The sequence below is a fragment of the Garra rufa genome, chromosome 13 (assembly GCF_049309525.1).
Source record: "Garra rufa chromosome 13, GarRuf1.0, whole genome shotgun sequence".
Classification (NCBI taxonomy): domain Eukaryota; kingdom Metazoa; phylum Chordata; class Actinopteri; order Cypriniformes; family Cyprinidae; genus Garra; species Garra rufa.
Window position 1 is genome coordinate 3,951,091 of NC_133373.1, and position 15,005 is coordinate 3,966,095.

Here is a 15,005-nt window from a genome sequence, read left to right on the forward strand (position 1 = left end):
CCCTGAAATAAAATACTTTTTAAAGCTTATTTTGGGTAGTTTCATAAACAGTTTGACTCACCTTATTAACTGTCAATTCAGGCAAATCAAGGCTCTTATATGAAATTAATAATGAATGTTGCTTTTACCCTGATGAAAGGAAAATCAGCTTCTTCCTTTCACGAAAAACATTAAAAGCTTAGCCAAGATGGAGGAACAGCTGATCATAGCTGTTACAGGGATAACATTTTTTAGCGGCAGAGCTACTGCAAGCAATTTTTAGTTTTGGAAATCCATTTATCTTTGTTTATTTATCTTTGCTGAAACACGTCTTTAGGAGAGCGCAGGTCATGGTTGCTTAGCAACGGCAGACGCCACTCTGCCACTCAATTTACAGAGCGCTTTGGAAAGAAGGAGAAAGCGGCGCACCTAGCGTTTTCCACGCGTTTTTAGGCACAACATGTGAGAGGTCCCGCGAGTTGTGGCAACAACTGCCAGGCACTCCCGACAAAGCACCTGTTTTTGGTCAGCAGCATCCTTTTTGTATCCAAAATACTTCCACATGACCGACATTGCGTTTCTTTTTGCGACCAAAGCTTCCATTTGGGCGCTTTTCTCCCGTCCCGCGCTCATTTCGCCATGCGCACCCAGAGACTGCATGCATGAAGTTGGTGAAGCAACGTGTGCATTGTAGTTTTTAAAGAACCTTTAAACATGAGTTAATTACTTTATTTTAGGCAAATATAAATCCGTGAAAAGAAAGTTTAGAAATATAGAAAGTACATTTTTAAATCAGACACACATAAAAAAATTTTTGCCCTGCATCGTGACTGCCACGACGTGACTATCTCGCATGCGTACATCGCGATGACGATGCTGAAACGATCTATCATGCAGCCCTAATACAATCTGAGTTACATTAAAAAAAATGTCCAGGCTCTTCCAAGCTTTATAATGTTAGTGAATGGGTGTGGAGATTTTGAAGTCCAATAAAGTGCGTCCATCTTTTATAAAAAGTGCTCCACAAGGCTTCAGAGGGAGAATAAAGCCCTTCTGAAGTGAATCAATCCATATTTAAACTTTATAGAAATGCAACAATCAAAGTCTCAATCTCAATATATATTGCGATGTTAAAGACTTGCAAGAAAAATAATATTTTGGACATTTTAAAGTTAAACTATTTTATCTAATGCACTTTCAGAATTCAAAATTAAACCAATGTTCTTAACTAAGAAAACTTAAAGGGGTGATCGGAGGCAAAACTAACTTTTACATGTTGTTTGAACATTAATGTGTGTTGGTAGTTTGTGTACACTACCACCCTACAATGATAAACATCCACCCAGTGGTATTTTTTTAATCTTTAAAAGAAATATCCCCCTTTTTTAAAATTAGTTCATTCTTAGCTTCTTGTAGTTGTGACGAAACACATTTGATTGACATGAGCATCTTACCTTAGACCCGCCCTCACCGAGCTGAAACAGTCCGAACACAATCGCCATTGTGTGACTCAGGTGCAGAGGGAGACTCTAATTGAGCGATTGAGGTGTTCTGTTGTTGGATGTAATAATGAACATAGCAGTTGTCATTTACTCCCGACATCTGAGCTGCTTAAGAGGCAGAGGTTTAACGTTACTTTCGTTTTTAAATGGAAAGCGCTGATCCCAATCTACATATGCATCTATCTTCGTGTGAATCATTGGTGATGCAGCTTCACCCACAGCAGAAGTTAGTATAAGGGCTTTTTATGAATCTTTGCAAATGGCATATCTTAATAATGTTGGCAAGTTTTGCCGATAAACGCGGCTAAAGCAAACATAATCCCAGAGTGGGGCGGGGCGAGCAGAGCTCGCTGGCATTTAAAGGGGCCATGTCTTAAAATGAGCTGAAATTTTGCAGAGCTGAAGGTAAAAGGGTGTTTTTTTCCACTACTATTGAGAATTTTTAACCAAAGTATATTAGAGACTTTTCATTAAGACCCTAAAGAATCATATGAAATTGTGGAAAATGGGGATCCGATGACCCCTTTAAAACTTTCTTATCTTATTGGAATCGGAATTAGGAATCGACAAGAATTGTTAAGCAGAATCAGAATCTTTCAAATTCAAACGATACCCATACACATGAGGTGATGTCTTTCTGTTGAAGTGGGTTATTCTTGCGCAGAATAAGCCCAAACAGTCAGCGTGAGAATAAAATTAGTCATATGCACTTTAATACACCACACAAGTAATACGACTGAGAAAACAAACACCGTTTAAGCAAACCAGACACATGTTAGAACTGAAACTTTAATTAGTTCAATTTCAGATGAAATGACATGAGTAATACCTGACAAAGAGGATACTTAAACACACACACAGAGACAGAGAAACTCCCACACACACACACACCCACCCTTCCCCAAGGGCCCACCGGCGTTCTCCACTAAACAGCAAGACAGTCTCCATGGCTACGCTTTTAACACCTGATTAGGTCTTTTGATCCCGACTCTGAAATTATGTAACCTCAGGGCAGAGAAATGGACAGTCACGCCCAGCAGAGTCACAGCATACACAAACACATCCAAAACACAACAAATCCAAAACACCTGCCCGCGCCGGCACTAACACGCACACTCCCGTCTGAGAGCGCAAATACACCCAAACACGCTCAAAACAACAGAAACACCTACAAATAGCGAGCCAGACTGTAAAACACAACTCATTTATTGATAATACACACGCAAATATAAAGCATCTGGAGGCCTGTGGGAAACATTACACTGTTGAGAACGACTTCCTGCTATCGGCTAGGAGAGAAATGAGGGAGGGAATTAAAAAAGTCGAAAAAGATGAAAAGGCAAAGAACAAGAAAATGGAAGCGAGGGAGTAATGGGTAATAAAAGGAGGAGAGAGAGAGGGGGGAAATGAGCTGATGTGCTTGCAGAGAGCACAGCGGGATAGAAAAGAGAAGACAAGACTGAGAAAAACACAGAGAGAGGGGGATCTATGTGCAGTGAGATCTGTAAGTACAGGCTTGCCTACAGGGCCTTAATGAAGGGGTTACGCGACACAGCCACGGGTCAGCCAGAGGTTGCTGCAGCAACCATGATATCATCAGAAAAAGGCCGGCGTGAGTCAACGAGGGCCGATCGGCCACAGGGCGGCCGAGGGGCGGGTCAAAGGAATGTCACTTTTATACGTGCCAGAATGCAATAAACAGCATTCCTCGTTCCTTGCGTAAAAACACCAAGTACCGCCAAAGAGACACAGCGAGGGAACGCAAGCAAACAGACTGCTGAGAGGAGCCCGGGAGAGAGGAAAAGCTTCACACATCAAAAGGGTGGCCCACAGAGTTTAGATTTTAGGGCTTTTGGGGTTTGGGGAGGTTTCTGTCGATCTCACGAAACTCTGTCACTGATGGACAAACACTCGGGCTTTGAGTTAAACCGTCCCAAGCGGTGCATCCGGGTGAAACGTTAAGGATTTCTCATGGAATCTTTAGGGGAAGTGAGGCAAGGAGAGAGAAAGTCAACTTTGTTCATAGCACTCAGACGGATGTTTAGGGCTGTTAACGGGCTGGTTTGCCCAAAAAAATTTATTTAGCCCATTACACTGCAAAAAATGCTTTTCTTACTTAGATATTTTGTCTTGTTTCCAGCCAAAATATCTAAAAACTTCTTAAATCAAGGATTTTATAGACAAGTAAACATTACTTGTTGTCTCTTTTCCAGCCAAAATATCTAAACAGTAAAAAGTAAAAATTGTCAAAAAAGAAATCAAAATTAATTTGCTTAAAACAAGCAAAATAATCTGCCTATGGGGTAAGCAAAATAATCTTATTTCAAGCAGAAAACTAAATTATTTTGCTTACCCCATTGGCAGATTATTTTGCTTGTAAATTGCTTTGCTTGTATATTTTGCTTATATCCCTACCAAAATATCAAAAAGTTCTTTAATCAAGAAGGATTTTCTAGACAAGTAAAAAATTTCTTGTTTCCAGAAAAAGAAGTCAAGTGAGTTTTTTTTGCATAAAACAAGCAAAATAATCTGCCAATGGGGTAAGCAAAATAATCTTATTTCAAGCAGAAAACTAGATTGTTTTGCTTATTTTATGCAAAAAACTCACTTGACTTCTTTTTTTCTGAAAAAAAAAAAAAAAGACATTTTGTCTAGAAAATCCTTCTTGGTTTCAAGTTTTTTTTATATATATTTTGGTTGGAAATATAAGCAAAATATAGAAGCAAAGCAATATATAAGAAATATAATATGCCAGCAAAATAATCTGCAAATAGGGCAAGCAAAATAGTCTTATTTCAAGCAGAAAACTAGATTATTTTGCTTATTTTAAGGAAAAACTCACTTGACTTTAAGCTAAATATACAACCAAAGCAATATCATATACAAGCAAAATAATCTGCCAATGGGGTAAGCAAAATAATCTAGTTTTCTGCTTGAAACATTTTGCTTGTTTTAAGCAAAAACTCACTTAATTTTGTTTCTTTATTGACAATTTTTACTTGTCTAGAAAACACATTTTTTGCAGTGTATTTACTCACCCTCGAGGCATCCTAGGCGTGTATGACGTTCTTTCAAATGAATGCAATCTGAGTTATATTAAACATTGTTCTGGCTCCTTCAAGCTTTATAATGCATTAGGCAAGTGTTTCTCTTCATCAGTCCAAAACAAGTCCAATAAAGTGCATTCATCCATAATAAAAAATGCCTCACAAGGCTCTGGAGGGTAAATAAAGGCCTCCTCCATGCTTTTTGGGAGAAAAAATATCCACATTTAAAACATAATCACTTTTCTCTAGCTTTTATCTATTTTAATATAACTCTGATTGCATTTGTTTGTCTGAAAGAAGGAAGCCATATACACCTAGGATGCCTTGTGGGTGAGTAAATAATGAGCTAATTTTCATTTTTGGGTGAACTAACCCTTTAACATTTTTTTCAGGACCTCTCATCTGATCAACATAGTTTTTTGCATGCTATTTATAACTCTGAAAACAAAGCTCAAAGAACTCTTTCATATATTGAATGCTATGAACATCATAAACACTGGCAAATCAAGCGTCTATTATTGTTACTCTTCTGAAGTGGTCATTGCAGCATGGGAACACAATTTTCGCTGTAATGAAACTTCCATAGGTCCATAGGCGTTAGGCCAGTCTATTTTGAGAAAATCCATGCAATTTTTATGTACAAAGTGCACAACTATGCAACATTACAATTAAAGTTGCATAAAGCATTCTTCACCAAAGAGAGTTCTGATGTTTTACTAGAAGATCAAAAACGTATTGCATAAAGTCCAAAAATACAATTCTGTCATTAATTACTCACACTTTGTTGTTCAAAACTCGTAAGACCTTCATTCATCTTCAGAACACAAATTAAGATGTTTTTGATGAAATCCAAGAGCTCTCTGACCCTGTCAGTTGCATTGACAGCAATGCAACCAACATATTCAAGGTTCAAAAAGGTAGTAAAAAGTAACTAAGTAACGTAATTAGTTACTTTTTTTAGGGAGTAACTCAATATTGTAATGGATTACTTTTAAAAGTAACTTTCCCCAACACTGGTCCTTACTACTTTCTCGGCCTAAAAAGTGTCTCGGATTTCATCAAAAGTATCTAAATTTGTGTTCTGAAGATAAACGAATGACAATTGGTGACATGCAAAAATGACTACAGAAGAAAATCACCTGTGGTTTCACCAGCTGTTGTGCCACTTGTCTGCAACAAAATGAAAACAACCACACAAAAGCATAGATGCAGTGCAAATCGTTCTTTTATGCAATAATAATAATCACAATTTTGAGGGAAATAGCTGATAATTGTGCTTTTTTTTTAATAGAAGAGAGCTGAAGCCTCTAAAGGCCATTAAACCATGCACTCGCTCATCAATTAAACCTAAGGCCTTCTCCTCTTTGCCTCTCATAATGAGATATTAGATTCAAAATGTGCGCTCTGGGCTAACAACACAGCTGCTAACGCTTTCTCAACGCCAGATATGGAGATTCATTACATCACTCAAAGATGTTTTAGAATCTGATTAAATATTAATACATTTCTGGATGTGTGTGTGTGTGAGGAAGATGAAAGAGTAGCTCTGAATCGCATTACCACTCTCTGCCTCCTGCTCTGATGCTGACCCCAGTCACATGACCTCTCACATCTGACCTACGACCCGTGAGCTGTTTCTCTTTGTTTCATCTCTGACAACGCAGCTGACCCGCTGGCCGCAGAAAGCCGAGTCACGTCGGCTCAGAACGAGAGGAGAAAGTGATGAGGTTAAACCATCATTATGTTGGCGCTCGGTTCTCAAAGCCTCACAGAGAGGATCAAGACACCAGTGTTTCCTACGAAGATGTGTTTTTGCTGAATTTATTCTTTAATAGAGCAAAGGCACATCATGGTTTCTACAAAAATATTAAAGGAGCAGTTCACCTTCAGAACAAAAATGTAAAGATAATGTACTCACCCCTTTGTCATCCAAGATGTTCATGTCTCTCTCTCTTCACTCGTAAAGAAATTACAGGATTTCTCTCCATATGGTGCCACGAGTTTGAAACGTACAAAATGCAATTTAAATGCAACTTTAAAGGGCTCTAAAGAATCCCAGTCAAGGACTAAAGGTCTTATCTAGTGAAACGGTTATTTTCTAAAAAGATTAAGAATTTATATACTTTTTAACCTCAAACGCTCGTCTTATCTAGCTCTGCGTCAACTGTTTTTTCAGTTAAGGTATGTTGAAAAACTCTCATCTAATTTTCTCCTTCAAAATCATCCTAGATCACTGCAGAAGTACAGACCTAGTGTCTACAAAGTGAAAGTGCAACGAAGATCAAACGCCCTTAAAAATAGTGTAAAACAAGGTAAAACAGTGATGCAGGGTGATTTTAAAGTTGGAGGAGAAAATGAGATGGGAGTTTTTCAACATACCCTAACAGTCTTGAACCGGAACACAGAGTTCAGGCAGATCTAGACAAGCTGAGCATTTGAGGTAATTTTTTAAAGAAAATAACTAATCGTTTCACTAGATATGACCCTTTTTTATTGGCTGGGATTCTTTTCGGCCCTTGGGCACCATTGAAGTCCACTATATGGAGAGAAATCCTGAAATGTTTTCCTCAAAACAACCGAAGAAAGAAAGACATGAGCATCTTGGATGACAAGAACTACTCCTTTAAGCATCAAAACTTTTATCAATCAGCATATTTCAGTGCCTTGCAAAAGTATAATACTTTAATTTTTTTGTCACATTTTGTTTTGTTGCAGCATTATTTAAACTGCTTTAAATTTCTTTTTTTTCCCCACATCAATCTACATCTCATACACCATATTGACAAAGCACAAAACAGGTTTGTAACAACTTTGCCCGTCACCGTACGTGTCCACTGGTGCGGAGTGAGAAGAGATGAGCAGGACCTTTCAATTTATTATATCTATGGGAGCTGGGAGACAGACACGCACAGGGGATTGTGGGATTGACAACACATAGGAGCTAGCAGTAAGAATGTCAAGAAGTTGAGAAATGTTCGACTTTATGCAAATGCAAAGCAAGAAAAGCAGACAGCTTATCGCTGAGGTGAAGGCACTGACATCTATTATAATCTGCCGACAACAGAAGAGTTTTAATATTTAAAACACATTGTTGCATTCAGATTACAAAAACTGTTTATATACCACCATTCAAACTTTTGGGGTCAGTCAGGCTTTTACATACTTCAGCAAGGATGCATTAAATTACTTTAGCATCACATGAATGAAATACACTTAAATATATTAAAATAGAAAACAGTTCTTAGAAATTGTTAAAAAAAATAAATAAATTCACAATATGACTTTTATTGTAGTTTGGATCAAATCAATGCAGCCCTTGTGAATATTCACTATCAGTCAAAAGTTTTTTAACAGTAAGATTGATTTTTTTAAAGAATTCTCTTCTGCTTCACCAAGCCTGCATTGATCCTAACTACAGAAAAAGCAGTAATATTGTTAAATATTTTCATTATTTAAAATAAGTGCTTTCTATTTTAATATATTATAAAATGCAATTTATTCCTGTGATCAAAGCTAAATTTTCGATTACTCCAGTCTACAGCATTGCAAAATCTATCAGAAAGAATTCTAATATGCAGCTTTGCTGTTCAAAAACATTTTATTATTATTATTATTATTATTATCAATCTTTAAACAGTTGAGTAAATTTTTTCAAGACTCTTTGATGAATAGAAAGATCCAAAGATCAGCATTTATCTGAAATAAAAAGCTTTTGTAACATTATACACTATGCCATTCAAAAGTTTTTTGGGGAAAGAAATTGTAGAAAACAATGCTTATTGATCAAGGATGCTTTAAATTGATTAAAGTGATGATAAAGTTATTTATAATGTTACAAAAGATTTCTATTTCTAGATAAATGCTGTTCTTCCGAACAAAGAAACCTGACAAAATTCTAGTCAGCTGTTGAAAACATAATAATAAAAATAATAATAAATGTTTTTAAGCAGCAAATCATAATATTAGAATGATTTCCGAAGGATCATGTGACTGGAGTAATGGTGCAAAAATTCAGCTTTAAATTTACAAGCATAAATTAAATTTCAAAATATATTAAAATAGAAAGCAGTGATTTTGAATAGTAAAAATATTTCAAAATTTTACTGTTTTTGCTGTACTTTTGATCAAATAAATGCAGACTTGGTGAGCAGAAGAGACTTCTTAAAAAAAAAAAAAAAAAATCTACTTTTTTCTGGTAGTATAAGAGATTTCAAATCTTACTGAAAAAGTCCTATTTTAGTGTTTTTCCTTCTCTTTCTCACCTATTCAGCCTCTTTATTTCAATCTGAAAGACAGCTGTAGGGGTTTGTGCGCCCCACACAGACACAGAGTGTATGGTGTTTGCCCCTTCACTGCCCTGAGTCTGTCAGATCAGAGGTGGCCGCTAACAATAAGCTGTTATGCATCTGTCTGCTGGACCGCACCTCCTGCTATTCTTCAGTACCGATAGAAATCAGAGGCAGAAAGACAGAGTCAGAAAGAGAGAGAGGTGAGAGGGAGCGGCACCCTTTGCCCACTGGGACTCATGGGTATCAGTGTGTTCTTTGATCTTCGGCTTTTGAGCAGCTCACGGAGTCCACCTGCATGTCCCTGCACCCCACCTCTTTCCCCCTCAGAAACACTTGAACCCCCTTGGATGACGTCCAGGGATGGCATGGTTTCAACTTCAGGTGGTACGCCCTCAGACCATCCCATGCATCTCACACAAAAGCATTCAGTGTTGTGTTTGGGACACTTTGGGGTATTTGGTTTATGCGTTTTTACTGATTAAATTGCTATTAAATGACTCCAGTTTGTTTCCGATTTACAAGCTCTTGCTCCTGAATTTGATTGTGATTCATTTGAGTAATTTTCAGTTTAAAAATATACAGCAATTATACAAGGAAGTATTTTGAACTTGTTCAATGCAATGTTTTTTTTTTTTATTAAAACAAACAACCATTTCAAAAGAGTCAGACTGATACACTAAAAGAATCGTCTTAAAAGAGTCATTTGTTTGTAATCCAGACTATACTGGTCATTCAGTACATTTCTGATTCACTAAAGCGAACTGGCTCATAAGAGTCATTTGTTTGTGAACCAGACTATCTGATTCACTAAAAAGAACCGGCTCGTAAGAGTCATTTGTTTGTGAACCAGACTGATTCACCAAAAAGAACCGGCTCGTAAGAGTCATTTGTTTGTGAACCAGACTGATTCACCAAAAAGAACCGGCTCGTAAGAGTCATTTGTTTGTGAACCAGACTAATCTGATTCACTAAAAAGAACCGGCTCGTAAGAGTCATTTGTTTGTGAACCAGACTAATCTGATTCACCAAAAAGAACCGGCTCGTAAGAGTCATTTGTTTGTGAACCAGACTATCTGATTCACTAAAAAGAACCAGCTCGTAAGAGTCATTTGTTTGTGAACCAGACTGATTCACCAAAAAGAACCGGCTCGTAAGAGTCATTTGTTTGTGAACCAGACTAATCTGATTCACCAAAAAGAACCGGCTCGTAAGAGTCATTTGTTTGTGAACCAGACTATCTGATTCACCAAAAAGAACCGGCTCATAAGAGTCATTTGTTTGTGAACCAGACTAATCTGATTCACCAAAAAGAACCGGCTCGTAAGAGTCATTTGTTTGTGAACCAGACTAATCTGATTCACCAAAAAGAACCGGCTCGTAAGAGTCATTTGTTTGTAAACCAGACTATCTGATTCACCAAAAAGAACTGGCTCGTAAGAGTCATTTGTTTGTGAACCAGACTAATCTGAAACACTAAAAAGAACCGGCTCGTAAGAGTCATTTGTTTGTGAACCAGACTAATCTGAAACACTAAAAAGAACCGGCTCGTAAGAGTCATTTGTTTGTAAACCAGACTATCTGATTCACCAAAAAGAACCGGCTCGTAAGAGTCATTTGTTTGTGAACCAGACTATCTGATTCACCAAAAAGAACCGGCTCGTAAGAGTCATTTGTTTGTGAACCAGACTATCTGATTCACCAAAAAGAACCGGCTCGTAAGAGTCATTTGTTTGTGAACCAGACTATCTGATTCACCAAAAAGAACCGGCTCGTAAGAGTCATTTGTTTGTGAACCAGACTATCTGATTCACCAAAAAGAACCGGCTCGTAAGAGTCATTTGTTTGTGAACCAGACTAATCTGATTCACCAAAAAGAACCGGCTCGTAAGAGTCATTTGTTTGTGAACCAGACTAATCTGATTCACCAAAAAGAACCGGCTCGTAAGAGTCATTTGTTTGTGAACCAGACTAATCTGATTCACCAAAAAGAACCGGCTCGTAAGAGTCATTTGTTTGTGAACCAGACTATCTGATTCACCAAAAAGAACCGGCTCGTGAGAGTCATTTGTTTGTGAACCAGACTATCTGATTCACCAAAAAGAACCGGCTCGTAAGAGTCATTTGTTTGTGAACCAGACTGATTCACCAAAAAGAACCGGCTCGTAAGAGTCATTTGTTTGTGAACCAAATTATATTGGTCATTCAGTACATTTCTGGTTCACTAAAATGAACCGGATTGTAAGAATCTGACTCACTAAAAAGAATTTGTTTGTAAACCAGACTATACTGGTTGTGCTGTACATTTATGATTCATTAAATAGAATAGGCTCATCAAATGTGTTTGTTCAAGAACCTATAAGAGACTACAATTACCATGCCTTATGTTTCTGATTCCCTAAAAAAAAACACGGATGATAAGAGTCATTAGTTTGTTCATTTAACTACATTTATCACCCTGTACATTTCTAATCCACTAAAAAAGAACATGGCTCATAACAGTCATTCAGGAGTGGTCTACACGGGCAGCACTGCATCACATTCAGCAAACACTGCAAAGTCACATTTACGACTCAGATAAAATATGATTTCATTCGCCGTCTACTTCCTGCACTAGTACACAGATGCTAAAGCAGCCACATAATGCAGAATCTGACAACCCAGATCTCAGGATGTCTGGATGTGTGCGTATCTCTGAAATAGGCAGGAATTCTTCTCCTTAGTACTAGTTTGCTCCCATGCGTGAGTGCGTTTTGGCGTCTCTAAAACAGAGCATATCATGTGTCAGACTTAACAAAACCCCTCTGAAGACCTAAATAACAGACCTGCCACTCACACAACGCTCTGTTATCATGTAGTCTCAGATGGTCCTTACACCACCTCTGAAACACAGGCTCTTTTTGAAGCTACAACCGCTGCAAAAAGCCCTTTCCACCAGCAGCGAGGCTGTTTACACCACCTCAGATACACCCTTAAATAGGCTGGCGTGTGAAAACACAGCGGGCACAAAGAGAAAGAAGATAAGAAGCAATCACTGCCAAGTTTGCTCATGCGAGAGTTGACTTTTTTGCGTATTAGAGCTCACAGTGCCGATCAACCTTACATTACCTCACTTTACTGGATTCAGCCGGCTCTGGCAAACAGCCTAATGCTAATGACTGTTTTATTTAAGCATGATATGTGCACTGACAGGCTAATCAGAAAAGACTGTGTGGGGAGAGTTCATCAGATTTGATTATTTTCAGAGATGTATTCCTGCTCTAAATGCACTTTGGAATAGGGAGGTGTTATTCTAGTGATGCCAACTAAAGGAAGAACTAGTGTAATCACTTAGAGGATTTCCAAACAAAGGCTAATTTAAAAATGGTTTTGTAACATTATAAATGTCTTTACTATCACTTTTGATTTTTATGCATCATTTAAAAACATAATGAATAAAATTCACAGATAAAAACAATCAAACTTAGTGAGTCATCTCAGGGTAAAAAACCCTTAATGAGCTTCTTTTGAGGAGGGGAAAATAAGATTACCTTTTAAACTTAACTTAAGAGAGAGATGACTAGCTTAATAGGCCAATCCAGCTGTCATTTCACAGCACTGATGTTTATGAACAACAAAAGAAGGACATTAGAAGATTATAGACCGGAGATGTCTGACTTAGAGCGTCGCCTCCCATCGTGCTTTGGGTGGAGGCCGCTTTCTGTCCCACAAGTCTGTGTGGGAGAGATGACAGAGGGCTTGATTGTAGGGACACCTGTGTTTTGTTACCGTGCAAAACCGAAAGGTGAAACACTACAAAACACACAATCACAAAACTGCTGCTATGACAACTATCTTGATCCGCCGGGACACTTTGCTTGAAAGTTATACTGGCAGAAACGTGCACGCTCTCACTCAGACACAAAGAGCCACAAACACAATGGTGTCCGCTTGCAACGTTTTTGCTTTTTTTTTTCTGCCCTCTCACATAGAAACAGAAATAAAGACGTCCAAGTACACAAACACACCAAACAACAAAAAATAGTGCTGGATAAGAGGCAGTTAATGCAGCTTTTTCTCAGCGGGGAAGGAGGCTTAGCTCAGCTGCTTGAGTTGCTTTAGAAGAAGCACAATGGCCTTGAGCTAATAAGATTCTCTCTAGTACCGTCTGCTAGGGGTGCACCATTAATTGAAATTACCTGAAATTGCAATATGGCTTAAAGAAGCAGTTCACATCCAGAACAAAAATGTACAGATAATGTACTCACCCCCTTGTCATCCAAGATTTTTCTTTCTTCAGTCGTAAAGAAATTATGTTTTTTGAATTTTTCCCCATATAGTGGACTTCTATGGTGCCCCTGAGTTTGAACTTCCAAAATGCAGTTCTAAACGATCCCAACCGAGGAAGAAGGGTCTTGTCTAGCAAAACGATCAGTTATTTTTTACTTTTTAACCTCAAACACTCATCTTGTCTTGCTCTGTCTGAACTCCCATCTCTTTTTCTTCCTCTACTTCAAAATCGTCCTACATCCCTGTTTTACCTTTTTTGTTAAGGGTGTTTGATCATCTTTGCATGCTCACTTTGCAAACACTGGGTTGGTACTTCTGCAGCGATGTAGGATGGTTTTGAAATAATTTTTGAAGTTGAAGGATAAATTGAGATTGAGTTTTTCAACATACCCTAACTGTATTGAACCGGGTAAAAAAAAAAAAATTAGGCAGGGCAAGACAAGACGAGCTTTTGAGGTAATGAAGTATATAAATGGTCATTTTTTAAAACAAAATAACCAATTGTTTTGCTGGACAAGACCCTTCTTCCTCATCTGGGATCATTTAGAACTGCATATGGAATTGTTTGAAGCAGCTTTTAATCTGCATTTTGGAAGTTCAAACTCGGGGCACCATAGAAGTCCACTATATGGAGAAAAATCCTGAAATGTTTTCTTTAAAAAACTATTTCTTTATGACTGAAGAAAAAAAAAAGAACATCTTGGATGACAAAGGGGTCATGTTCATTATCTGTACATTTTTGTTCTGGAAGTTAACTTCTCTTTTCATGTCATTAAACAATCGCAAAGTTTGTGATTCAGTAAAACATCTATATGTGTTTCAGAGTGAAGCGCAGCACTGTGTTCAATTACACAGAAGCAACTTATCACCCGTCGAGTTTGTCACTTGTAAACATACATCAACCATCTTACCAGAATTTGACCAATTTTGATGAATACATCAACAGTAGGTCAGTACACGTTAATTAAAACACAATATGGACTAGTGAATATTAAGCCACAAAAATACTAATATAAATACTATTTTTTAAATCCTGCATGTTTTGCATGTCTCTGTGGTTTTCGGTTTTGTTTACTACATAAAAACTGAAGCATGCGTGATGCTCAGTGTTTTTAGCCTCTGCTGTCTCAATATGTGAATACATGAACTATCTATAAAACAGCTCTGAGAGTCACTTCATGAATATTTGACTGTTTATTTTAAGAAAATCTATTTCCATTTCACAGAAACTTAAAGATCTTCACAGCAACCAGTCAAAATAAAAGTTTGGTTTAACTTGAAGAAACTGTGACAGAAATATATGACTTAAATGTACAAAAGTACTGCTAATAATACAATTATTATTAAAACATTATTTTTAAAAAGGATTTAGCAGAAAAATTATTTACCAGAATTTATTTAGCAGAAAAATGTAAATTCACAGTATTTAAAAAAAATAAAAAAAATAAAATAATAATAATAATAATAATAATAATAATAATAATAATAAAAATCAGAGAGAAAAAAAAAATAATAATAATTAATCAAATAATTTTGATTACTACATTTAAAGAAACCATTAAAATATAAACCAGAAAATGCATGGACAACACAGAATTTGGCAAAAAAAAAAAAATGAATTTAAGAAAAAAATTACATTTATTTCATATTTAAAAATTTGAATAAATTGCTGTTAAATTGTATAAATTTCATTATTTTAATTAATTAGACTTTTTTTTTAATAAAACATAATTTAACCATTAAACAAAATGTAAAAGGAAAAAGAATGATATACAGAAAAATGTAAACGGAAAAAGCAGAATTTGGAAAAATGATGAAAACGAATTTGGGAAAAATTAAAATGGATTTCATTGGGCCCTGCTGTTTTCTGGCAAAATAAAAGATCCATAGTTTTGAAAAAGAAGCAATTAATATCAGTAATG

The 15,005-nt window shown here is 36.8% G+C and overlaps 1 protein-coding gene across 2 annotated transcripts in view; it reads right to left on the reverse strand.

Moving 5' to 3' along the window:
• Positions 1-15,005, reverse strand: part of sh3rf1 (SH3 domain containing ring finger 1) — a 101,899-nt gene that overhangs the window by 81,325 nt on the left and 5,569 nt on the right. The gene's annotated exons all lie outside the window — the stretch shown is intronic.